The sequence below is a fragment of the Ambystoma mexicanum genome, chromosome 2q, assembly GCF_040938575.1.
Source record: "Ambystoma mexicanum isolate Mex_15411 chromosome 2q, UKY_AmexF1_1, whole genome shotgun sequence".
NCBI lineage: Eukaryota > Metazoa > Chordata > Amphibia > Caudata > Ambystomatidae > Ambystoma > Ambystoma mexicanum.
This window is the reverse complement of record NC_090924.1, coordinates 902,996,706-903,023,203: the sequence shown is the minus strand read 5'-3', so window position 1 is coordinate 903,023,203 and position 26,498 is coordinate 902,996,706. Positions and strand designations below refer to the sequence as shown.

The following is a 26,498-nucleotide window of genomic DNA, read 5'->3' as shown; positions in this document are numbered from 1 at the left end:
CATTTCATCAAAATGCCTGGGGTAGTGGAAGTGACATCACATGACCCGTGACCCCCTATGACATCACAGGAAGTGATGTAATTTGACCCCACCCCCAAGTGACATCACAGGAAGTGCTGGCAAACGACCTTCAGATTTTTTAGATGCATCTAGCACCTGTGTTTCCAGGTGCTTTCATTTCAGCCAGATATAAAAACTGAGGCACAGAGGGAGGCATGATTTGTCCATGATTACACAATTGGGGAATGCCATTTTACAGATTCGACGTGGGGTCTATATGTAAAACAAACATAATGCAGTATTTCTAACAGGGTAACCAAAATCTGTAACGCAGGCTACAGCTAGTATATGAAACATCTAATGATCAATGGACACAGGAGTACGTGTTATTGTGGCGTTGCTGTGTTAAACAAGCCAAAAAAGCACTGACCTGGGGAGGCATACGCTGCTGTTTAACCAGGAGAAAAATGCTGCAAGAGCAAGGCCTGAAAATGAAATCATTGACTAGGATTTAGTATCAACAATATTCCCTCGTTATAAGTGTATATATGAGTCAGCTACCACTACGATAGAAGAAACTTATTACACTGGTCTGTGTGCACGGAGCGGAGTGCACCTCATAATGTTATCTTTGCTGGAGTATAATACCAGGGAAAGGTTCTTTCAATATACCCAAGACCCCCCATAGTTTTTATTATCTAAGAGTAATACTGGGTGCCAGAGGACTTTAAAAAAAACACCATTGAATGTAATATCATTGCTGCACACATAAATTCATAGCACCACACAGTTATTTAAAATTGAAAAACACCCACAAGTTGCTTCTCACCCAGGGGACTCATTGGCATACTTCAAGGCCTCAATGCCACCGGGCTGTTTGAGCGTTTTAAAACTCAAAATAAAAAAAATAAAAAAGCACTGCACACTACCCCTTTGTCAGACCCAGTGGTGCCCAATGGCATAGCACAATATTTGGCAGGTCCCCTGCGAGCCGTACTGTGGGGCACCCCAAGCTCCTTAAAGCACAGGGCACACCACACCCTGGGCCGGTCCGGACCACCACATGTGCGCAATGTCCATGATGAGTATGCCACTGCAGGGACATGCACTACTGCAAGTGAAAGAAGTAAATATGTTTTTCAATCAAAGCTTAAATCTTTAATGTAACAGAGCGAAGTGGGCGGTGCCTGGTTCACAAATATACCAGCCACCAATGGTGGCTGGTGAGTTGTTTTTTTGGAGAGTGTAAATATTTGCCAAAAGTATGTGATTGCGACTGAGCACAGCGAGGGAGCCCAAACTAACGAAAATGGGTTGGGGATGGGCCCGGGGGGATTCTTCTTCCTCCCTAGAGTAAATGTTTTGAATAATGGGTTAAAATGGTGCATTACAAAGCACACTTTCTGGGAAAATATGGGTAAAAGGCCAACAATGTCAGTAAAAGACCAACAATTGGTTTTATAGGGTGTAGGGTAAATCATGAAAAAAGTACAATAGATTCAAGTCACCAAAGGTGCACAAGGCATTTCCCAATGCATTATCATGCCGGTCCCTGGAATATATGCCAGTATAAAAAAAGATTGTATACTGGCTGTGCCCATATATTTCCATGCTGGCTCCACCAACATATGCTAATATTCCCATATAAAACCATACTTATGTTCGCTTTAAGACTTTTTTCTATGGTATCATTACTGGCACTGGGCACAAAACTGGCTCTGCCGATATGCCAGCACTCCTATGTAAGTACATACTCCTGTTGGTTTGGCCATTAAAAGTGACATGTCACAATAGGAACACCTGTCCAAACTGGTTCCAATGTAAGCCAGTCTAGACCCATAAGAACACGTATTTTGCTTGATTCATCATAGATTCTCAGTTGATGAAAAAAGTCATGCTACAGTGAACAATATACAGGCCGCTACATCAAACTTTTTTTTGTTTAAGTTGGGGGTCGCATGGGAGTCACCAGGGGTTGCAACTGTGGCCCACAAGGGTCTTCCCTGGGTTCGAATAAACAAACATAAATCTAAGGAGGTTCATCCTCCACCTTCTCCTAGGTGATTTTTTATTTACTATTTTCTTGTTAGGCGCTTATACAGCAAGTAAAATACTCTTTCAAAGCGCCTACATGGCAAAGGGAGGGAACAAGCGATTGAAACACATTACAAAACACAATATTTAAGAGCAGTGGGCGGAAAAAAGGATGAACCTATTTTGCCTTGTGAGTATTCAGAATGTGCAAGTGCAACAAGGAAGAGGTGTCATGATCTCTGCTTCCAAAAGATCAGGACTTGCCCGACTCCCTTGGAAGCAGACCCATAACCCCGGTTCCGAGTGCCAGCCAGTCCCAATTGGGACCTTTTGGACCCTGTCCTGGCGCCAGTGGCACCAGGCTCATAAAGATGCCCAGTCCCAGCGCTGGAAGCGCCGGGCTCATAATGCTTGGGTGGACTTACCTGCAGCAGACCATGCTGCTTACTTACCTGCCAGTTGAACCCCTGATCCTCTTCTGTTTGGGACTACTTTTCCTGTTGGGTGGGGCAGGAGCCACTCCCTAGGTTCAGAACACTGGAACTCTTCTGGAAAGCAGGAACTCTTTTCTTACCTAGGCGTGGCTGTGGAAGGAGACACCTAAGCACTACAGGAGGCTATTTAAACCACACCCGATGGATGAATCTTGCTTTGTGTTATTCTGCATTCTCTGCAGCAGAACGCTCATCGTGTCTTCTGCTTCTGATCCTGGGCCTAAGGGAACAAAGGCTTACCATCCTGGAATCCAGTCTTCAGCAGCACCTGTAAAGACAAAGAAAGAACAGGTTAGCACTACGGTCTTCAGTGGCAGCGCATCTCTTACCTGGTCCATCGGCTGTCACCAACGCCTCGCGCTGCATTCCGGCATCTGAAAGACAAAGGCTTACCTACTCTTCGCACGCTCCGGAGGCCTTCGGCGCTGCATCCCGCATCTGAAAGACAAAAGAAGGTGCGTTTAAAGACATTGGGCAACTTTATTACTCACGTGCCATTACTCCTTCCCACGCCGAATCCAGTGGGTATTCCAGCACCCTTCAGCTTCTCTAAAGCTCCGAACTTGTACCTGCAAGATAAAAGGGACAGTTAGTGCGCATCGTGAAGCAGGCTACAAGCGCTTACTTACGTGCTTCCAGGCGCTTCTATTCCTCACGCGGGTTCGATCCTCAACTCTCATCAGCCCGCCATCCGCCATCGCCGGAACCCTGCAAAACAAGAGATATCGTTACAAAAGACTTTTAAGACATTTGAAGTGCCCAGAACTTACCGTTCGTGCAGTTAACGACGGACAGCAGTCCTCTGAGGTCAAGAGGCCTGCACCCTTATCCAGTGAAGAAACTGGTTACGGCACCCTGCCCCGAGGCAGATGGAGAGCTCGGCGTTCACTTACCTAAGGTGAGGGCGTTAACCTTTGGGGTTCTACAGGAGAAGAGAAAGGGAAGAGGAGAGAGGCACCCAATAACCCCAGTTCATTAATCCCATATTTTCTATCTGCAGACATCTTACTCTTCAAGTCAGACATACAGTGCACAGAGGTCCAGCCCAAAGAGCCAACCGTGTGTTACACATCACCTTTGAAGATACGGCATTCACCCAGTCAAGACCGGCGCCTCTGCGGGAATCAGGTGAGCGTTACAGAACACAAAGCCTACCGCAAAACTCCCACCCAGGCGCTATGGAAACCTCGGATACCGACCAGCTAGCCCAGTTACTTGGGGAACTAAGAGCAGAAGTGCATGCAGCCCGTCAGGAAACGAATGCTCTAAGAAGGGAACTGATTATTTCCAAGGAGCGAACAGACGATCTCGCTAGACAATTGCTACAGTCACAAGCCGGGCAAACTCCGTTACCCGCATCAGGGGCAAATCTTCCTTCAACATCCTCTACGAACCCAGTGCAGATCAACCTACCTGGGAATGTACCTCTGGCTCCGCCCGAACGATTTTCTGGTGACCCAAAGAGGTTTGCAGTATTTATTAATCAGTGCCGGTTGCACTTCTTATGCCGGCCAGCAGCCTTTCCAACTGATCAAGCTAAGGTAGCTTTCGTGCTTTCGTACCTTAGTGGCAATGCGGCAGACTGGTCGATCTCTCTAGTTAATCAGGATGATCCGGTTCTCCATGATTTTCAAGCTTTTCAGCTCAGTATGGAAAAACTGTTTGCAAGACATTCACACGGGCAGGCCTTGGACAATGAGCGCCTTTCATTGCGACAGGGTAATCAAGACCTTTTGGCTTATATTGCATCTTTCAACAGACTGATAGTGGAAACTCGATGGCCTGAGGACAAAAGGATTACGCTGTTTTATAGAGGTCTACGTGGAGAGCTCAAAGATGTGTTAGCCCAAGTAGTGAATCCCCCGCAAGACTGTTCGGACTATATTGACTTAGTCGTTCAAATTGACCACAGACTGCAGAACAGGAAGGCCGATCGTTCCAAGTTTGATGCTCGAGTATTTTCCAAACCACCAACTCCTACCAAAGGAGTAGACTCCGGGGAACCCATGCAAATAGGGGGCCTGAAAGGACCACTAACACAAAAGGAGCGGGAAAGGAGAAAACAGCTGCAATTATGCCTCTATTGCGGAAACTCGGGGCACTTTCTTCGAGACTGTCCGGTGAAATCAGCCAAGAAGGCAGTAGGAGCTGCAGTTACCAGGGTCACAAACTCTGAGCAGGGAAACGACCTCGCCCGACAAGAATAGAGGTCATCTTGCCGAGCGTTAAAAGCAGTTCAGTGACCTCGCATTTCGTGATACCTATGGTCCTCATTAGCCCTGAACATCCGGATCGATTACATGCGATTGAAGCTTACGTCGACAGCGGTGCCATCGGCAATTATGTGGATCATGAAATGGTTTTGAGGATGAATCTGACTCTTTGTCCAAAGGCTGTAAAGGACGTCATTACTACGGTGGATGGTACGGAGATAGCCTCCGGACCAGTAACGCATACCACCCAAGAAGTGACGCTAGTAAGTCAAGATGGACACCATGAGAAGATCGTGTTCGATGTGATCAAGGCCCCTCAGTTCCAGATTATTCTAGGAATTCCTTGGTTAGAGAAGCACAATCCTCAGATCGATTGGCGAGCAAGAACGGTTCAGTTTCCAGAATGTGTCTCTACTTGTCACCCTCGACCTGGTGTTGCACTGGCAGCAATTTCCTCGGAGGCTCCCCAGTTACCTCCTGAATACCTAGAATTCCAAGATGTTTTCCGGAAGGATCAGGCTAACTCTCTACCTCCTCATAGGTCTTATGACTGCCAGATAGACCTGATACCTGAATCTACTCCTCCTTGTAGTAGAATTTATGCCCTCACCGAGCCTGAGAATCTTCACCTCCGACAATACCTGGATCAATACCTAGCGAATGGGTTTATTCGTCCTTCCAAGTCCCCTGCTTCCTCAGCTTTGTTCTTCGTTCCAAAAAAAGAAGGGGACCTTAGAACTTGTATAGATTATCGCGCCCTGAACCAGATCACTGTTAAGAATAGATATCCGTTACCTTTGATCCCTGAACTCCTGGACCAAGTCAGAAAAGCATGCATATATACAAAGCTGGATCTTAGAGGAGCCTACCACTTGGTACGAGTAAAAGAGGGCGATGAATGGAAGACGGCCTTCCGCACTAAGTATGGGCTATTTGAATATCAGGTCATGCCCTTCGGACTTTGCAATGCCCCGGCCGCCTTGCAATATTTTATGAACGATGTCCTCAGAGAGCTCATAGATGTGTGTGTTGTTGTTTACATTGACGACATCCTCGTTTATTCTTCATCGGAAACTGAACATCGGAAACACGTGAAAATGGTCCTCGAGAGATTGCGTCAACACAAACTTTTTGCTAAGTAGGAAAAATGTGTTTTCAACGTGACTGAAGTTGAATTCTTGGGATTCATATTATCACCTAGCGGAATGCGTATGGATTCAAAGAAGGTCGATGCAATTCTCAAATGGCCATCGCCATCCTCCATAAAAGGTGTTCAAAGCATGTTAGGCTTCGCTAACTTTTACCGCAGGTTAATCCCCGAATTCTCTCGAATAGTCCAGCCCATCACCGCCTTGTTAAAGAAAAACAAACGTTTTGAATGGTCTACCGAGGCGGAACAAGCTTTCCAGAATTTGAAGACTAGATTTATCTCTGCACCTATCTTAAAACATCCTCGCCCAGAACTCCCCTACATCGTTAAAACTGATGCTTCGAGCCTTGCCATGGGGGCAGTTCTATCACAAAAGGACCCAGTAACCAATCAGTTGCATCCCGTGGCATTTTGGTCCCGCAAATTCTCGCCTCCTGAAATCAATTACACTATTACTGATAAGGAACTTCTAGCTATCAAGTCCGCCTTTAAGGCTTGGCAGCATTATCTTCTGGGGGCCCGACACACCGTTACTGTGATTACAGATCACCGAAACCTGCAATATTTGAAAACCGCAAAAGCTCAATCCTCTAGGCAACTCCGTTGGGCACTATTCTTTGCCGAGTTTGACTTCATAATTACCTATCAACCTGGTACAAAAAACGGTAAAGCTGATGCCCTTTCTCGGATGGGAGTGGAAGAACATTTGATCAATCCTAAACCTGTACCTATCATTCCCGAACAAAGAATTCTAGGTGTAATCGCCACACAATCCATAGAGGAAGTTAAGGATAAAGCCAGGCTACTGGTAACTCCAGCAGACATACAGAATTGGCATCTGCAGGGAAAGGACTTTACGGTGAAGGACAACCTATTATATTTCCAAGAACGGTTATACCTGCCCAGCACAGATTTACAGAAAAAGGTAATCTCTTGTTATCACGATTCTTTAATGGAAGGACATCCCGGTATGACCAAGACCTCGGAAAAGATCAAGCGCTACTTCTGGTGGCCGTCTTGGAAAAAAGATATCAGAGACTTTATAATGTCCTGTGGAGTATGCGCCCAAAACAAGAGTCAAAAGGAAAAACCAGCCGGCCTCTTACGCCATATTGACATCCCGCCTCGCCTTTGGCATACGCTTTCTATGGACTTCATCACCGATCTACCTCCATGCTCCGGATACAATACGATCCTAGTATTCGTGGACCTATTCTCGAAGATGGCGCATTTCATTCCACTCAAAGGCTTACCAACAGCAGCAACTCTGGTCCGAGAATTTCTCGAAAACATCGTCCGACTGCACGGTTTTCCTTCAGTTCTAATTTCGGATCGAGGTAGTCAATTTATTTCTCATTTTTGGCAAAGTTGCTGTCGGTCGGCTCAAATTGATGTGAGACTTTCGACCAGCCACCACCCTCAAACCGACGGACAAACCGAGAGGACCAATCAAACTCTGGAACAGTATTTGCGCTGCATGGTACAACAAACTGAAAAAACTTGGAAAGATATCCTTTGGATAGCCGAATATGCCTACAATAACTCTGTCCACTCGGGAACTGGGAAGACCCCATTTTTTCTTTTATACGGTAGTCACCCTCGAACCTCGGAGTTGGATCCACTCCAAGATCTTGGAACACCAGCAGTAGACCACCTGCATTCTACAATCACCCAAGCCTTTAAGGAAGCCGTTTCTCACCTTCAAAGGGCTAAAGAACAATACAAGAAAGGAGCAGACCAACATCGGAAGGAAGCCCCCCAATATCAAGTAGGAGATCAAGTCTGGTTATCCACCAAATATCTACCTCTAAAAGGACCACGCACATTCAACCCAAGATACCTTGGTCCCTATTCCATCACTACCATAGTAAATCCAGTAGCGGTCAAGTTGGACTTGCCCCCTCACATGAAGATACATCCGGTCTTCCACGTCTCTCTATTAAAACCCGTGCAACCTCAAACCCGACTAACTACATCTCCAAAACCTATTCTAGTTGATGGAGAACTCGAGTTTGAAGTCAAAAGCATCCTGGATTCCAAGATCTCCAAATCTAAACTATTTTACCTGATTGACTGAAAAGGCTACGGTCCCCAAGAAAGATCCTGGGAACCTGCAGAATATGTCCACGCGCCTCATCTAATCAAAAGATTTCATCGAACATTTCCTAACAAGCCCAAACCCCCGGAGAAGCCCGGTTTGGGAGGGGCCTTGAGGGGGGGGTGCTGTCATGATCTCTGCTTCCAAAAGATCAGGACTTGCCCGACTCCCTTGGAAGCAGACCCATAACCCCGGTTCTGAGTGCCAGCCAGTCCCAATTGGGACCTTTTGGACCCTGTCCTGGTGCCAGTGGCACCAGGCTCATAAAGATGCCCAGTCCCAGCGCTGGAAGCGCCGGGCTCATAATGCTTGGGTGGATTTACCTGCAGCAGACCATGCTGCTTACTTACCTGCCAGTTGAACCCCTGATCCTCTTCTGTTTGGGACTACTTTTCCTGTTGGGTGGGGCAGGAGCCACTCCCTAGGTTCAGAACACTGGAACTCTTCTGGAAAGCAGGAACTCTTTTCTTACCTAGGCGTGGCTGTGGAAGGAGACACCTAAGCACTACAGGAGGCTATTTAAACCACACCCGATGGATGAATCTTGCTTTGTGTTATTCTGCATTCTCTGCAGCAGAACGCTCATCGTGTCTTCTGCTTCTGATCCTGGGCCTAAGGGAACAAAGGCTTACCATCCTGGAATCCAGTCTTCAGCAGCACCTGTAAAGACAAAGAAAGAACAGGTTAGCACTACGGTCTTCAGTGGCAGCGCATTTCTTACCTGGTCCATCGGCTGTCACCAACGCCTCGCGCTGCATTCCGGCATCTGAAAGACAAAGGCTTACCTACTCTTCGCACGCTCCGGAGGCCTTCGGCGCTGCATCCCGCATCTGAAAGACAAAAGAAGGTGCGTTTAAAGACATTGGGCAACTTTATTACTCACGTGCCATTACTCCTTCCCACGCCGAATCCAGTGGGTATTCCAGCACCCTTCAGCTTCTCTAAAGCTCCGAACTTGTACCTGCAAGATAAAAGGGACAGTTAGTGCGCATCGTGAAGCAGGCTACAAGCGCTTACTTACGTGCTTCCAGGCGCTTCTATTCCTCACGCGGGTTTGATCCTCAACTCTCATCAGCCCGCCATCCGCCATCGCCGGAACCCTGCAAAACAAGAGATATCATTACAAAAGACTTTTAAGACATTTGAAGTGCCCAGAACTTACCGTTCGTGCAGTTAACGACGGACAACAGTCCTCTGAGGTCAAGAGGCCTGCACCCTTATCCAGTGAAGAAACTGGTTACGGCACCGTGCCCCGAGGCAGATGGAGAGCTCGGCGTTCACTTACCTAAGGTGAGGGCGTTAACCTTTGGGGTTCTACAGGAGAAGAGAAAGGGAAGAGGAGAGAGGCACCCAATAACCCCAGTTCATTAATCCCATATTTTTTATCTGCAGACATCTTACTCTTCAAGTCAGACATACAGTGCAGAGAGGTCCAGCCCAAAGAGCCAACCGGGTGTTACACATCACCTTTGAAGATACGGCATTCACCCAGTCAAGACCGGCGCCTCTGCGGGAATCAGGTGAGCGTTACAAGAGGGCAGAGGGGGTAAGTTCTGGGGAGTCCGAGCTCATGGGTGAGCTTCAGATGAAGTGCTAGGATTGTCCCGGGAGGATAGCTCAGCGGCAGCGTGCGCGTGTTGGAAGCAAGACGACACGAAGCAACAACAGGTTCGATCCCCGGGTCCGCGCTTAGAAACCTCTGGGTGTTTAAGCGCGTTATAAATACGTAACTAAGACAAAAAAAACAACACAATTACACAACTAAGAAAAACAAACAATTCCTGTAACAGCGCCTCGATGCCTGTGGGCTGTGTGAGCGCTTTATAAATGTTAAATAAATAAATTAAATTGTTGAGTGCAACTCGGCCTGGAGCTGTGTTAGGTGTAAGTGCGAACATCCAGGGTGGAGGGTGTGCAATGCAAGTGCTGCGGGTAGACAGGAGCTGGGCCGATTGGGTGTCGAAGGTCCGGGGCCCCAACAATGCATACAGGCCACCAAGTGACACTAATCACAGAAACTGTGGGATTAGCAGAGGAGAGAGGAAGTGAAGGAGGAGTTAAAAAAGAAAGTCTTAAGGAGCTTCTGGAATTTAAGAAAGTCCTGCTCAAGGCGCAGAGAGGGGGAGGCTGTTCCATAGGAGGGAGCCAGCTGAGGAAAATGAACAACCACCTACCCTCTGTTTAGCAAAATGCTTTACACACAAAGAGTTGGTGCCAGAGTAACATAGTGGTCTAGAGGGAGAGAATTTAGTAAGGTAAGATAGTGCGGTCTCCAGGCCCAGAAAGCCTTGTGGATCATACAGAGGGATTTGAATTTAATCCGTGCAGGAGCCAGTGAAGACTTCTTAGGGCAGGGGATATGCAGTCCCTGGACTTAAGGCCAAGGATAAGTCTTGCTGCGCTATTCTGGATTAGCTGGAGGGGTCGCAGAGTGGAAGATGGTAGATTGAAGGGGAGGCTATTTCAATAGTCAAGCATAGAGAAAACTAGGGCTCTGGTAACATTGAGCCTCTGGGGGAAAGCGGGAAAAGGGAGAATTCTTTTGAGAATGAAGAGCTGAAAATGGGACTTCTTGGGACTTCCTGAATGTGAGGGAGGAAGGAGAGAGGAGTCGAAGATGACTCCAAAGTTTCTGGCTTCAGAAGAAGGAGCAGGGGGAGAGCCCAAGAAGGAAGGCCAGAGTGAAGGGAAGAAGGAGGGAGCAGTGATCCTGATGTGAAGGATCTCAGTTCTACAGGCGTTGAGGCAGAGATCGTTGGAGGTGCATCAGAACTGGATGGCAGATAGGCAGTCAGGGATGATGGAAGGTGCAAGAGTGTCAGCAGGAAGTTTGAAAAAGAGCTTTGTGTTATCTGCGTAATAATGGAAGTTGGAGGAGAAGGAGGAGATGAGGCGTGCAAGCAGAGAAAGGTAGATGTTAAAGAGCCAAGGGGAGAGGATAGAACCATGGGGGACACCACAGGTGGAGAAGGAAGTAGGAGAGGAGAAGGTGCCCAGGATGACTTGGGAAGAGCGGTCCGTAAGGAAGGATGTCAGCCAGTCCAGTGTCCATTCCGAGATACCAAGGGTATTATGAGCCTTTATATGTGGTTGGAATGGTTGACTGTGTCAAAGGAAGAGGAGAGATCCAGAAGGATGAGGACAGTTGAGGAGTTGGAGTCCAGAGATGCGAGCAGTTCTTCACAGGTGTTGAGAAGAGAAGTTTCCATGCCTATGGATGCTCAGAATCCAGATTGATGGTCGTGGAGACCACCAACAGGTTTGGTGTGTGAGTTGAGTTGGGCCAATGATTGTGTTGGGACAAACTCCCAGGGATGCCATAGAGCCACTAGGAGTTTGCGGACTCTCGGAACACCCAACACCTTCCACAGGATAAACAGAGGACTCAGTCAATGGCAAGTTCAAACTGCGGTTTATTACAGACAAAACCAACAGGGATCAGCACAGGAATAGGAAGAATCTATGCGCAACCCAACTCCTCCGGGCTCGCAGGCCAGTCTTGATACAAAATTACATCACTGCTCTGTCATTACTTGGGTTTCTCTCCAAAAACCTATCGACGTGTGAGATTACCCATCAAGAGCCTAATAACCTATATGGTCACCTATAAGTGTTATTCTACTGGCACTCCGATGTCAGGTGGCTGGCCTGGTCCATCCCTAAGATAATACTTTGCCATTTCTATGAGCCTCTCTGACTCTACAACTTATCAGATGTGCTCTGCGCACCGTCCCTCCTTCACAACCTGTGCCTCCTCAGGCACACCCACAATCTTGCGCATGCGCCTTCCGCGTACCACCGCTGGTTCACCTCGTCTGCCAATCCCACATTTCCAATACTAGCCCCTCACCGTCTTAAGCTCTCTGTGTCCTATGTGAAACCTGAGGGTGATGTCCCCAAGCTACCAGAACATAGGTAAATCAAATTTTGCGCACACACTTTAATAGCCCATTACTCCCAGACCACACAAAAACCGCATGGCTGTCTTCCTGCACTCCAGGCAGAGTATACCAATATTCCCTTGTGATCGAACTGCACCCGCTGCGTCCCCTAGCAAGCAAAACTCTTCATTTCAAGAGACTTAACCAGTCGACTCACCTTCCACAATCTAGGCCAGCTCCCTTGCTAACTCTCACAGGGATACCGTCATCTATGACCTGAGCTAAAACGCCCAACCCACAGGAATACCAATATTTACATATCTTTTGTCATCCAAGCCCTCAAGTCAATAGTCTAGGTTATTCACCAGAACCGTTTACCTCTAAGACCGAAATGTGCCGTAAACATAGAAAAGGGACTTCTACCTCTGCTCCCATTCCTACTCACTATAACACTACTAACTAATACTTGACAATTCTCGACGATTCTAAACACTACTCCACAATAATTAATACCCTCCCTCACACCCACAGTTGACGTTAGACTGGGTCAATACTTACACTCCATGGTTTGCTAGTGCTGCTCGGCTGCTGACTCCCCGTCAAGGTGCTCTCCTCCTTGTCCTTGTCTGCCCGGTCAACTCGCTGACTTCAGGCAGGATGATTCACAAGGGGCTCCTGACGACCTGTATATGGGCACGCGTTTTCCGATCTTCTAGAAATATGCGAGGGTCCTGCAGCCTCTCAGATTCAGCAGCAAAGGCGACGACGTGGTGCCGGGCTGGCGCAGCCAACCATGCCTCTGCTACCAACTTGTTGGGACAAACTCCCAGATATGTCAGAGGGCCACTAGGAGTTTGCAGACTCTCGGAAGGCCCAACACTTTCTATGGGATAAATGGAGGACTCACAATGGCAAGTTCAAACTGTGGTTTATTACAGACAAAACTAACAGGCTTCAACACAGGAATAGGAAGAATTCATGCGCAAATCAATTCCTCCTGGCTCGCAGGCCAGTTTTGATACAAAATTACATCACTGCTCTGTCATTACTTGGGTCTCTCTCCAAAAACCTATACACGTGGGGGGTTGGCCGCCAGGAGCCTAATAACCTATATGGTCACCTATATGTGTTATTCTGCTGGCTCTCCCATGTCAGGTGGCTTGCCTGGTCCATCCCTATGTCGCTATCTATAATAATGTTGCAGTGTGAGGGTCTTACCATTGGTTCTTGCCCATTGCTACCCACCCCTAGGATACAAAAGTGTGGTTGGCTAGAGCTGACATCCCCAGGCCTGGCATCTGCAAAGGTTCTGTTGGGGGAGAGGTGGTCTTTTTCCACCCCTCTCACCATTCCTGCATGGTCGGATGATGCCTATGCTGGAGGGGGGAGACGTCCCCCTACCCACTTACACATGATCTGCATTATGACCATCTCATTATTAACAAAGAATCATGTAACCAAAACCTTATTGAAGCCCAGAGACTCCAGTTTGTGACACAACAGACTGGTAACTGAAGGGATAGCCCAACTACGTCAGAACAATGGGCTAGAAATGCTTGGTCAACAATGGGGGTCTGTTCTGACGTATAGCATTTTCTGGGGACTACTATTGGACTCAAGTAGGCCTGGGTTATTTCTATTATGTCAAGAGAGGTACAAAAACACTTTAAATGTAAAAATGCACAGGAAGGAATTTCAGACACAAATAGATATTGATCTGTCAGCTTTTTAAATTTATTTTGCTGCTGTATGCATTTATTAATCATGCATCAGTATTTTTTGAGAAAAAAGGTTTTTTGTTTAAAAGAAGAGTTAGAAACTGCAAGAGGTTCAATCACAAATACAGAGTTTGCAAAACGGTTAATTCTTAGTTTTTCCTCAAGCAGCTGTTTATGACAAAATAATTTTGCAAGACAAGACCACTTGTTAGGTCACCCTCCAGCCTGGATACACATAACCCAAAGTGTTTCCATTTATTGCTTTTGTTTTGGTTGTTATGTATGTTCTACATGCTAATCACTAGTCACTTTAGGTGGTGGTTACACAGTGTTTCTTTTAAACACTATCTTGTCTTGCAAAATTATTTTGCCATAAACAGCTGCTTGAGGAAAAACTAAGAATTAACCGTTTTGCAAACTCTGTATTTGTGATTGAACCTCTTGCAGTTTCTAACTGTTCTTTTCAACAAAAAACCTTTTTTCTCAAAAAATACTGATGCATGATTAATAAATGCATCCAGCAGCAAAATAAATTTAAAAAGCTGACAGATCAATATCTATTTGTGTCTGAAATTCCTTCCTGTGCATTTTCACATTTAAAGTGTTTTTGTACCTCTCTTGACATAATAGAAATAACCCAGGCCTACTTGAGTCCAATAGTAGTCCCCAGAAAACGCTATACGTCAGAACAGACCCCCATTGTTGACCCTGTGACACACCAGACACCATCTTTTGCTAGGCCCGAAAATGATCTCTAAAAAACCTGTATCTCCCTCAGCCCAGAGCCTCGCACACACAGCCCAGGCCACGCCCACCTCCTTCCAGTTCGACACAGACTCTGCTCTCACGGACGTCCAGCTATTCATTGTTGTAATAATTAGTATCGCCCAGAAGGAAGATGAGATCATTGCACTGTGTGAGACCGGAGCAGGCCCCCACCCTTGTGAACATCCGTCTCCACTAACCTGCCTGTACTCCCTCAACCCCCACCCCACTCAGCCATAGTCTCTTGGGGCCAGACCCCTGTGCTCTTTGATACAGATACACATCTGACACCTCCATTGGCCAAGAGAAGAACATCCGCCATAGCCCTAAATCCCAGACACCAATATATTCATCCTAAAGCTAACACATGTCTGTCCGTATCATGAGACATCAGGTAGATCAGGGACCTCCAGGGTGGGAACCTGGGTTGGGGCACGAGGTTTATGGATGTCAAGGTGCAAAAGGTACAATGTAGATATATAACCTGTTAGTGAACTCTGAAAGTATCCCTATTTGGGCCAACGTTTATGATGGTCATTTGTCTCATGCCCTCTAAGTCTGTTATTTTAGCTTAGACAGTCAGGTAAAAGTATCACTTTGCTGGCATGGCCTTCACCCCGCAGAGATGAGCCCAGCTGACCCACGCGCTGAGGGAGTGACACCAAAGCAACCGCCAATCACACGTGGCCAGCACCTAAGGATATATACTGAACTAAGGTGCCTCACCAATTGTATCGTAGAATAATGTACTTATAGTTGGGTTCCTCAGTGATGCATTTTCACATTCTCTGCATGCACAATATATCTTATATAAAACTTGGTTCTACTTGCAATCTATCTCTTGGTCTCATTCCCTAGCAGGGTGTGTCCATTATTCAAGGTTTTGGATATTGTGTCGGGAATTGGCGCCTTCAGTTCTCACCTCTCGGTGTACTTTTTCAAAGTAATAAGAAGGACTATGTGTCTGCAGTGTAACGTGTGTGTACCACCTTAGTCTATGAGAGTGCTCTTTTGCTCAGTGCAACACTTGTCTCACATTGTAACATCTTTACCAGCGCTGATCGCGGTCCATTGGCTGCTTCGGCGGGGTCACGTGTTCCGAGGCCCTGATTTTTAGCTATGTAGCTCTGAATTATGAGGAATTATTCATATTAAGTGCTGCTGGTGCTTTTGTTGTCCAGGAAATGGAATGTCATCCTTATCTTGTGGCCTTGGCAGCGGGGCCTGTCTCCCACGTTTTGCTCTTGTCCAGCCTGAATTCAGATCAGCTTGGCTCTTGTTGAGAGGACTGAGGCCTGCTGTATTTTTTCTAAACCATTATAATGCAGTTTCTACAATGTTCGTGCTATACTACATTCTCCATAGGCTAGTCACACTTGGTTCTGTCAGGTCCCAAAGGTGCTCCTGTGGTTCCATAAGGTTATTTGCATGTAAGCATCTGCAAGCTTTGTTCGGGATATCTTGCTTCTTGCAGTTTCTGCGTTGCTGCGCTTAGCTAATGGCAAAGGTAATAAAAGCAATGACAGTATATATATATATGTGTCTGACCTCTAACTATAGAACTGTATGCTTGTGTTCTTCATGTATTCAAGTGTGTGTTTGTGTCCCGGAGTATGGACAGCATGTGTGCTTCATGTCTAACGCTGCTAAATTGTGATGTTTCCAATGACGTCAGCAACATGGCTTCTTGGCGTTTTAATCAAGATTGTCAATTGAGGTGTCTTTAGTTGCAGCCTGGGGCTCCTCGTCCACTTTGGAGTAGATTTGTACCGCCCCTGGTCTGTAGGGCTGGCTGAGGGGGTATCTCTTGACATACTTGTCAACCATCGGTCCGTTGGGAATTCGTCTGAAATGCAATTGGTGATTACAGTGTTTTCTGGCCTTCTTCTTGTCATGTATTTCCTAGGAGGGGGATGAGAGGGCAGGCTTCCCCCTCCCTCTTCAGTCCCCCCTCTAGTCCACCTATCAACCACATCCTTATTTGACAGTCCTGTTGCTCGGTGCTGGCATATTTTCGTTACTCCTCCAAGGTGTCCATAGTAGTTTGTGTGGTCGTCGAACAACCAGTGCATGTAGCAACAAACTTCTTCTGGGTTACACCAAACCCATCTCCCTTCATAGCACTTTGGATCGTGCAGATTGTCCAGCTTCATGGATTCAGTTGGGAATAGTTGATACTGTGCAGTTTTCTATCTGAGCTTGTCCCTATCTGCTACAATGTTGTCTTTTGTTCCTCCTATATTCACATCCATCAGGATCTGCATTCCGATAGCCTCTTCTGCTGTTTTCTTGCACCTTGCCATGCAGATTTTGATCCCGCAATTAGATGCTGCTCCCAACACGGGAGCTCCCGCTATTACCTTTAGTCCGTCTGACAGACATGATGGCATCCATGACCATATATATGCTAGCCCGCTCTTGTCCTTCTCAGTTCCTCATGCCTCATCTTACTGTTTGGCGTGCATCTGTGCCTGCTGCGCTACTGCATCTGATAGAGTTTGTTATCTGCATCATTGGTAGGTATAAATGTGCAACACAAACTCCCTATCTTTGTGCAAACTCCTCCTTCCATAGCCTTGAGGAGATCCAAAACATATCTATTCTGGAGCGCCACCAACATTATTGCTCTGACCTCTTCCTTTATGACATTGAACCCATTTACTGTAGTTTTTATCATTACCATCAGCTACTAGCAAATTATCTGTAACCATTTGGCATTCGTGTCTGTCTGCACAGATGGTATTATTGATGCAAAGAACATTTGTGTCCTGCTGAACAGCATTTTCTCTGCCGGGTTCTCATCTAGTGCTGTTTCTGATGCTTCTGAGAAGTTATTCCCTCCTCTCTTCACTCTGCGCAGTCCTTCCCGTTTGGCCGTTGGTGTCCCCTCCACCGATCTCTTCCTTCTCTTATTGTTGTTCATTTTCAGGAATTCATCAAGCTTTACATCCTTCCTGGGCACGACCAATGAAGGCATGTTGATGTGTACCAATGAGCGAACTCCTCCTCAATCGGGTGGCAGCTTCTCGTATGCTTTCGATCTGCAAGCCCAACAGTGATCCATTAGTACTGCCGTTCCCGCCCTCATAGCTGCGAGTTGTTCAATTGTTTTGCACCCAACGTTCTCGCAAACTTCAACTTTGCCATTATTATGATAGAACAGGGCTGGTGTCTGCAGAGAAATTATCAGCATCGGGCTCGCTTCATTTTCCACCCATGTCAGTAATTGTGCGTTCACGTCCCATTCCTTCAGGCACTTGTCATTTTCTTCCTGCACCTTGTTCACGGACCACTGGGCTAGTGTCAATGATTTGCTTCTCACCACTCCATTTTTCCATCCATTGTTAGTGTAAACTCATCCATACACTAATATATGAGGCTTTTCCAAGTATCCAGGCTCTTCTGCTATCTCCTCCACTCTTGTCCAGGGATATGACAGTTCCTTCAATGTGATAGTCTTTGTTTCTCCCTTCTCACGTCCGTCAGTTATGTATTGTGTGGCTTTATCTAGCTGCCAATAATTGTTCATCATATCTAATGTCTTTATGTAGTTATCTTCGTACAGGAATGTTCCTTTGGTCATCCATCTCTACGTTGCAGACTTCCCTTGAAATCATCCTCGCATTTGCACCATCACGAGATAAAACAGGCATTGTGCTCTTGCTGCTGGTATTTCAGTTGCTATGATCGTTTATAGGCACTCATTGCGTAGGGGATTAAAGAGCAGACATAACAGCTCTCCCTGGTGGTTTCCTTACCTACTTTGTCATGTGTTTGTACCACATGTTTTTAGCCACTTGAGCAGTGTCGGTGAGATACATGTCTACTCCCTTCATGTCTGTGTCAACACTGCACTTACCTCTCCTTACCGTATCAGCAGTGTTTTCTCGTCCAACTGATATGGTTGTTCAACCTGTTTGGGTCGGGGGAATGTTAGTAGAGGGTACATCGTTAGCAGAAACAAAAACATATAATTTCCAAAATATGAATCCCATCAATCCACTGGGAATTAATAGACACAACATAATGATAATGTTCTTTATTGTTCCCTTCATCTCCACTTACGCCGCTTGATCCCTGTAGTCTGGTGATACAGTTGCCCGCCTGAAATGCGCAAAGAAATGCGTTAAAGTGCCCTTAAGCCCCGCGGACCAGATAATCACTAATTGCAAAGGCAAACACCTCCTCCCAGACCTTTCTTACTGATGGTTCACTTACTGTGGCCAGCATTGGGGGCTCGCCATGCTCATGTTGTGGGTATGTTTGGGCCACATACTCTACAAAGACAAGATAATATACTCCAGGGGATCGTGCTCTGAATTTGTTGGGTCTCCTTGCAGTGAGGACAAATTGGTTAGAGAAGGTGTCTGGGTGACGGGTGGAAGGTAACATGGGTGAAAACAGACAGTACAATCCCCACAGCGTTCACATAGGCCCTGCGTGTGCGGAAAAGGAAAATAACAAACAGACAGTGTCTCTTTAGTCAATTTCTACAAGTGTTCTGCTGCTTGGGATCATGTGACCATGGGGTGTCCGGGTCTACCTAGTCGTGTAAGTTCAGAAAGCACTTGTAGCTCGTCTAGGTGCTGAACATAGACTTGTCGTTCACGGAGACTCTGTTGCCAGGTGAGGCCACTGCTTTGTAGGGATTGATGTCCTGCAGGTGGTTCCAAACAATTTTGCTGACTAGCTTGACAGCACAGTCTGCCACCTCCTCCACCATGTGAGGTCCAGTAAACCTAGGTGCATTTAAGCGCCATATAAAATTTCTCAGGAGCACTATATCACCGGCTTTCACAGGTTGCATTAGTTCACAGTCTTGTGGTGCGTCATCGCAGTCGATCTCTTCTCCGTCTTCTGCGTTCCTCTGGATTCGCGGTATCTGGCGACAAATAAAAGAAGTGCTACCAACCAGAGAAGTAATGTACTCATACATTTCCTGCCCTAACACATCTGCACTATTTTCACAGTCTTTCAGTGCTCTTGTGGGAGAAGCCAGGGGAAGATGCATGCACCGTCCTGTCACCACCTCACAGGTGTTAAATGGTGGCTCATTGACAGTGCAAACAGTGCAAGGGGCAAAAGGTGCAGCCACTTTTTCTTGGTGCTTTTCTGAGTCTTGGCTATGCACTCCTTTAGGAGTCCATTCAGGCGTTCACACACCCCATTTGCTCGCGTTTTTATTTTGTCTTCTTTCCCTTTGTGAGAGTATGGCTGATTTTACAAGTCCAGATATTGTGATTGTCCATTGTGGAGGGGACAGTTTGGGGTTTGTGACTCCAGTGTCTTTGCAAGTTGTGCTGAAGATTTTTTTTTAAAAGCCTTATGCAACTGTTTCCTGCTGCTAAAATAATTTTTGGGGAAATAAATCAGAGACGCACATGGAGATGTCCAACAAACTTTTTCAGTCCTCAAATTGAACAATTAAGACAGATTGTCAATAAAGGTATATCTGCTTTTTTGTATGGTTCTTGAATGTCATCTTTTGAGAATAACATCAATTCCCGGGTGTGAATTTTTTTTGTACAGATGGAATTCACTTTATAAATATTGGAAATGCAATTTTCCTTGATAACGTAAGGAATGCATTGAAGAGGTTCATGTAAGGAAAAATCAACATAAAAGCAAATAAGAAAATGTAAAAAGGTGTTTGTTTACAAACTGCCTTAAAGAAAAAGGTTATTTTCAGAGCCACCATTAAAGATTAAATAACTTACATTGTGTTTAATTTCCCTACCTGCCTTATTCAATTGGATGATCTGTCCGCGGACACCGCCGTAGTCCGCGGACGGCACATGCCACATCTGGGTCTTTTGGTACTGCCTGGCATGGAAATGGGACTGCGGAGGCCGCAGACAGTCGAAGGTGTCCGCGGACATCAGAGGAATAGCCAATCAGATTTCCTGGGTGTGGTCTACAGGAAGAGAAGGTAGCAGGAGTTTTGCTAGTAGAAGTTGTGAGAGAATTGAAAATGGCCATGGCAATGTCTTTCAGCAGGCAGATTCTTTGGATTTTGGGGGACTCTTTGGTTCACTGGGTGAAGGTGTATGCTGAGCATTGTGGAATAGCCAAACATCTTGGATTTCCTGAATTGGAAGTGTTCTGGTACAGAGTGCGTGGCATGAAGTGGGTGGACTTTTTCCCATTTTGTGCAAATATGGTTGAATTGAAGCAACTGGACATTATTATAATTCCTTGTGGTGGGAACAGTTTGGGGACCGTGACTGGAATCTCATTGCAGTTTGCAATGAAGGAGACATTGGGAAAGTTGAAGGAAATGTTCCCTAAATCCAAAATATTTTTTTCACAAATTGCCCAGACACAGATGTGGATGCGTTCCAGTTCATTAGGTCCGCAAATGGAAAATGCAAGGTGCAACATCAATAAAGCTGTGTGTGCTTTTGTTCGCGATGCTGGGATGACATCATTCCATAATGAGAACATTAAATTTGATAGGGCCAACATATTTTGGTGAGATGGAATCCATTTAACTGATGTGGGTAATCAGATTTGAATGGGAAACATTCAAAATGCAGTGAAATGTTTTTTAGTTTAGTTTGTAAAATCTGTGATGTCATCAATGACATTTGTGATGTCATCTTTGATGTCCTGGGTGTTAGTCTTAGCAGTGCACGGTGGTGGCACGAGTTATGGTTGCTTAGCTTACCATAACTGGTGAATTTCTGAGGTTTTTCGGTTTTGCTTGTAACCATAACGTCCCTTTAACAACGTTTTTTTTTTAATATATAACGTAATCAAGCGGTGTGTTACCACGAAACGCATCGTTTTTGCAGTTTTCCTTGCCATGCTGACTTACATACAATAAAAGGATTGTCAGTTTGGGCGAGCTTTGGTGTTCCTGTCTATTTGTAGAGAGTCACCCTGGCTTTCTCTGCTGTTCAGTGCATTCCGGCAACTTTTTCTTGGTTCCATTGTGGATCGGGTAATTGTTTTTATATATATATATATATATATATATATATGGGATACATTACTCACCGTAATCGTATTTCTGATGCTTGTATCTGCTTAGATTCACATGCTGTGCATAGGCCGACATCTAGTGGAAGCTGCGGAGTATTACAGTTTGTTTTTCGAAACTCGAAAATGGGCGTCGACACAGGCGTGCCAGTAATACTATCCCTAGTGTGACGTCCACTGTACCCAAGATCCCTCACGCATCTTGGATCCTCAGATTGTATTTTTTCTGACATGAGGAAGCATGAGGAGTAGCGTGAGTACAGATAATCCAAGCAGATAGACAGAAAGGTAAGACTACAAGCAATCATGCGCCTTCTCTCCGAGGGGAGGAAGGGTGGGTCGCATGTGAATCTAAGCAGATACAAGCATCAGAAATACGATTACGGTGAGTAATGTATCCCTTCTGAGGCTTGTGGAATCTCCTTAGATCACATGCTGTGCATAGATTAGCGAGCAGTACCAGAAGAAGGAGGTGGGATGTGAGAAGGGTCATGAGCAAACAGGTGTCTTAGAACCGCTTGTCCCACTTGTGTATCTGTCTTGGAATGAGTGTCAATGCAGTAATGCTGAGTAAAAGTGTGAATAGAGCTCCAAGTAGCTGCTTTGCAAATGGTGTCGATGGGAACATTTGCAATGAAAGCCAGAGTGGCCCCAATGCCTCTAGTAGAGTGGGCCCTTGGCGTAAAAGGCAGAGTTTTTTCAGAAAGAGAGTAACACAGCTGTATACAGTTGATAATCCACTTCGAGATAGCGCCTTTAGAGACGCGATCTCCCTCTCTGCCTGTAGCTACGGAGACAAACAGTTGATCTGTTTTCCTTAGCGGTCTGGTTTTATTTACATAGTAGAGGACCGCCCTACGCACATCTAGGGTGTGTAGTTTCACCTCAGCCGAGCTTTGCGGGTTCTGGAAGAAAGCCGGAAGCTCGATGGACTGGTTTACATGGAACTTTGATATAAATTTAGGTGAGAACCTAGGGTGTGTGCGTAAAACCAGTTTGTCTTTGTGGATAGTAAAGAAAGGATCCTGCACTGACAGAGCCTGAATTTCACTGACCCTTCTTATTGAGGTAATGGCTACTAAGAAGGCCGTTTTATAAGTCAGGTGTTTGAGACTACTTTTATGCATGGGTTCGAAAGGGGGGCCCATGAGCTTAGCTAGCACCACATTAAGGTCCCATCCTGGCGGTGGGTTCGAAATAGGAGGGTGAAGTCTCTTTACTCCTTCCATGAAGGCTTTAACTACTGGTACTTTCCACCACGACACCTTGTTATGGGATGTGGTGTAAGCCGAGAGGGCTGCCAGGTGTACTTTCAGAGAGTTAAAAACCAATCCTGCATCCAGCAGGTGGAGCATGTATGTCACAACGTTGGAAGGAGTGCAATCAACAGGGTTGATTTGTTTATTCTGGCACCAAATAACGAATCTCTTCCACTTGTCAAAATAACAGTGCCTTGTGTTTGGTTTCCTGGATTCTTTTAGGATGTCCATACACCTCTGTGGTAAATTGAGATGGCCAAACTCTATGACCTCAGGAGCCATGCTGCCAGGTTCATTGAGTTGGGTTCCTGGTGCACTGTTTGACCTTGTTGCTGGGACAGTAGGTTGTACCAGGCTGGGAGTTTGATGGGCTCGCACACCGCCATCCTGCGCAGGTGTGGAAACCATGGTTGTCTCGCCCACATGGGAGCAACTAGGATGAGCGTCATCGATTCCTTGTTCATCTTGTACACCACCTTCCTGATGAGAGGAGTTGGTGGAAAAGCGTACGCAAACATCCCTGACCAGTTCATCCACAGGGCGTTCCCTTGGGAGTCTGGCTGGGGGAACCTGGATGCAAATCCTGGGCATTGTTTGTTTTCGCTTGTGGCGAATAGGTCTATAGTGGGGAAACCCCACTGAGAGAAGAGATCTTCTACGATATCTCTGTGAAGGACCCATTCGTGTTCCTCTGGGAGGGAGTCTCTGCTTAGGGCATCCGCTAGGGAATTGAGCTCCCCTGGAACATGTTGTGATGACAGGAAGATGTTCCGTCTGAGTGCCCATATCCAGATTTTCTGGGCAAGCTTGGACAGATTTGGCGAACGAGTCCCTCCTTGTTTGTTCAAATAGAACATGGCTGTCGTGCTGTCCGTCCGGATCTGCACCGACAAGTTTAGCAGATGGGGCTCGAACGCCCGAAGCGCTCGGAATACTGCCAGAAGCTCTAGCAGGTTGATGTGGTTCTTGGCTACTGAGTGAGACCAGAGACCCTGAGCTGTGTGGTGGAGATGGTGAGCTCCCCACCCAGTCAGGCATGCATCTGTAGTCACCACTGCCTGTACTTCGGGATCGTAAAAGGGTTTTCCCCTTGCGAGATTCTCTCTTGTCCACCAGTGTAAGCTCTGTACGAGTGTTGGCGAAACGACCACTAGATCGTCCCACTGACCACTTGCCTGAGACCACTGTTTCGCCAACCATTCCTGCATGGGACGCATGCGCAGACGCGCGTGGGGGACCAGGTAAATGCATGACGCCATCATGCCCAGTAACCGCATTGCTTTGCGTACCGTTATTTGTTGACCTGACTGATAATGTGGAATTTGCAGTAGTATATTCCAAATTCTCTCTTCCGAAGGGAAGGTCAACCCTTTCTGAGAATCTAGGATTGCTCCTAGGAACTGTTTTGAGGTGCTTGGCACCAGACTTGACTTCTTCTCGTTGATAGAGAAGCCTAATTCGTGGAGGAGGTCGATAGTCCTCTGAATGTTTGACCTGCAAATTCCTGGGGTTTCCCCCGTTATGAGCCAGTCGTCCAGATAAGGGTACACTGGGATTGCCTCCCTGCGTAGGTGTGCGGCTGCCACCGCCAGTACCTTGGTGAACACCCTTGGTGCTGAAGCTATCCCGAAGGGCAGTACCTTGAATTGGTAGTGGCGACTGTCCACCTTGAAGCGCAAGTATTTTCTGTGGGCTGGGAGCATGGAAATATGAAAATAAGCATCTTTCATATCCAAGGTTGCCATGTAATCCCCCTTTTTTAGGAGGGGGATTACCTCCTGTAGCGTGGTCATACGGAATTTTTGGGGCTTGACATACTTGTTGGCAGGCCGTAAGTCCAATACTGGGCGCATTGTTAAATCTTTCTTTGGCACAAGGAAGTAAGTTGAATAGATACCCTTGTTTACCTGGTGTCCTGGGACGAGTTCTATCGCGTCCTTTTCTAGCAGAATGGCGATCTCCTCGAGAAGGATCTTCTGATGTTCTAAGGAGTGTACTCTTTGTCGTGGAGGGTGGTTCCGGGGACGCTGCAGTAATTCTATACAATATCCTGTGGACACTGTTGACAGCACCCATCTGTCTGAGGTGATCCCTTCCCAAGCCTGGGTGAAGTTGGAAATGCGTCCCCCTACTGGGGTTGCGTGAGAAGGGACCCTGAACTGAGCGTCACTGCTTTGGTGGAGGCGTGCCACCTCCCTTGTTGGGGCTGCCTCTGCCTCTTCCACGACCTCTTTTGTTACCCCTGCCGTAACTCTGGGTAGACTGCTGGTTGTTGTTCCATTGTGTACCCTGTCCTTGGGCATAGTTGCCTCTTTGTGAATTTTGGCCGCGTGGGCGACGAAAATTACTGTTCCCCCTCTGGTTAGGGGGTTTGTTGGTAAGCTGGCCAAGGGATTTGAGAGTCTCGTACTCGTCCTTGGCATTCTTAAGTGCGTCTTCGACCGCTTTCCCAAACAATAGATCGGGTTCCACCGGCTTGTCTATTAATGAAGCCTGTGTTTCTGTTTTGAACCCTGACTGCCGTAACCACGCATGTCTCTTGATAACAGTACCTTCTGCTATCAATCTTCCTGCATTGTCCGCGGCGTCGAAAGTTGCTTTTAATATGCAACCAGACACGGCTCTCCCTTCTGCCGAGATCCGAGCCAACTGGCCCTTTAACGGTTCAGGAGCAGAGGCTATGAGCGCCGCGACCTCTTCCCATTGATGGCAGTTGTAACTTGCCAACAGGGTGGTGGAGTTTGCAATCCTTGCTTGGTAGGCGGACGTTGAGGCTACCTTCCTGCCAAACCCGTATAGTCTTTTGCTCTCCTTGTCGGGAGGAGCTTCTGATGATGATAAGGGTGTCCCAGCCCTCTTCCGAGTGTTGGTAACCACTAGGGAGTCTGGTTTAAGCTGTCCTCTTATATAAAGAGGGTCAGACTGGGCTGCCCGAAAAAGTTTTTCGACTCTGGGGTTGACGGCTCTGGTGAGGTTTGGATTCACCAGGGATGGATCTATTCTACGTTGGATGGATTTAAGGATAGGGATGGTTTGAGCGACCGGCCTCCTTTCTCCCACCAACTCTTCTGCGAAGTCCCTTTCCTCCTGTACACCGTGGGTGTCGATGTGAAAATGTTCTGCCGCGCGAGCGAGAACTTCATTAAGGAGGGGCTGGTTATCAACTGGCGAGTCGGTAACTGGGGCTTCGCTTTCTACCGGGGATTCTACTCTGTAAATTTCCTGCTCATCTTCTACCTCCTCCAGGTCCTCATCATCCGCATAGTATTCAGTCCCGGTTTGTTCCTCCATAATTGTAAACTCCTGGTCCCCTTCAGGGAAAGGCTGTCCTTGGTATCTGGGGTGTGGAGTAGAGTATGGAGTAGAGTAAGGCTGCACCTCGAAGGGTTCAGGTGTTTCGAACCGGGCCTTTTTACTTAGGGGGATAGGATCAGAGGAGCCTGAGGGTGTGGCCCCTTGAGGGTCATACGAAAGGAAATGTTCTGGGTTCTTGTCATAAAAATCAGCTAAGGAAGACATCCTTAACATGACCCTGTCTATGTCTTCACTGGACCATTCTTTGGAACAGGGTATGGCTTTAGTAGGCAACTTAGAGGACTTATCAAGGGTAGCCTTGCTGGATGTTGATGTCCCAGTAGATTTATGTTTGTCTGTCTGCTTAGGGTGGAAGGATGGTCTTACAGGAGTGGAAGGCTGTGCTTTCCGCTGTTTCCCCCCCTCCCCGTGCGTGGAAAAATGTTTTCCCTGCCCCTTGGAGGCCCCAGAGACTTTCGACGCCTGGCGTCGAGGGTCGGGAGAGGTACCTTGTTTTGAGCGTGGGGCCTCGCTGGTGTTAACTGCGGCCTCGGTCTCCTGGAGCGCGGCCTGGGGGTGGAAGTCGTTTTCGTCTTCCGACGATCGAACTT

General features: G+C 46.8%; 1 long non-coding RNA gene across 1 annotated transcript in view; it reads right to left on the bottom strand.

Annotated features, from left to right (window-relative positions):
* Positions 1-14,235: 14,235 nt before the first annotated feature.
* The window catches only part of LOC138569825 (uncharacterized), a 92,127-nt gene continuing 79,864 nt past the window's right edge, over positions 14,236-26,498 (bottom strand). The window contains exon 3 of the long non-coding RNA XR_011303340.1: positions 14,236-19,235. This is a non-coding gene — a long non-coding RNA (uncharacterized lncRNA). The remainder of the gene's footprint in view (positions 19,236-26,498) is intronic.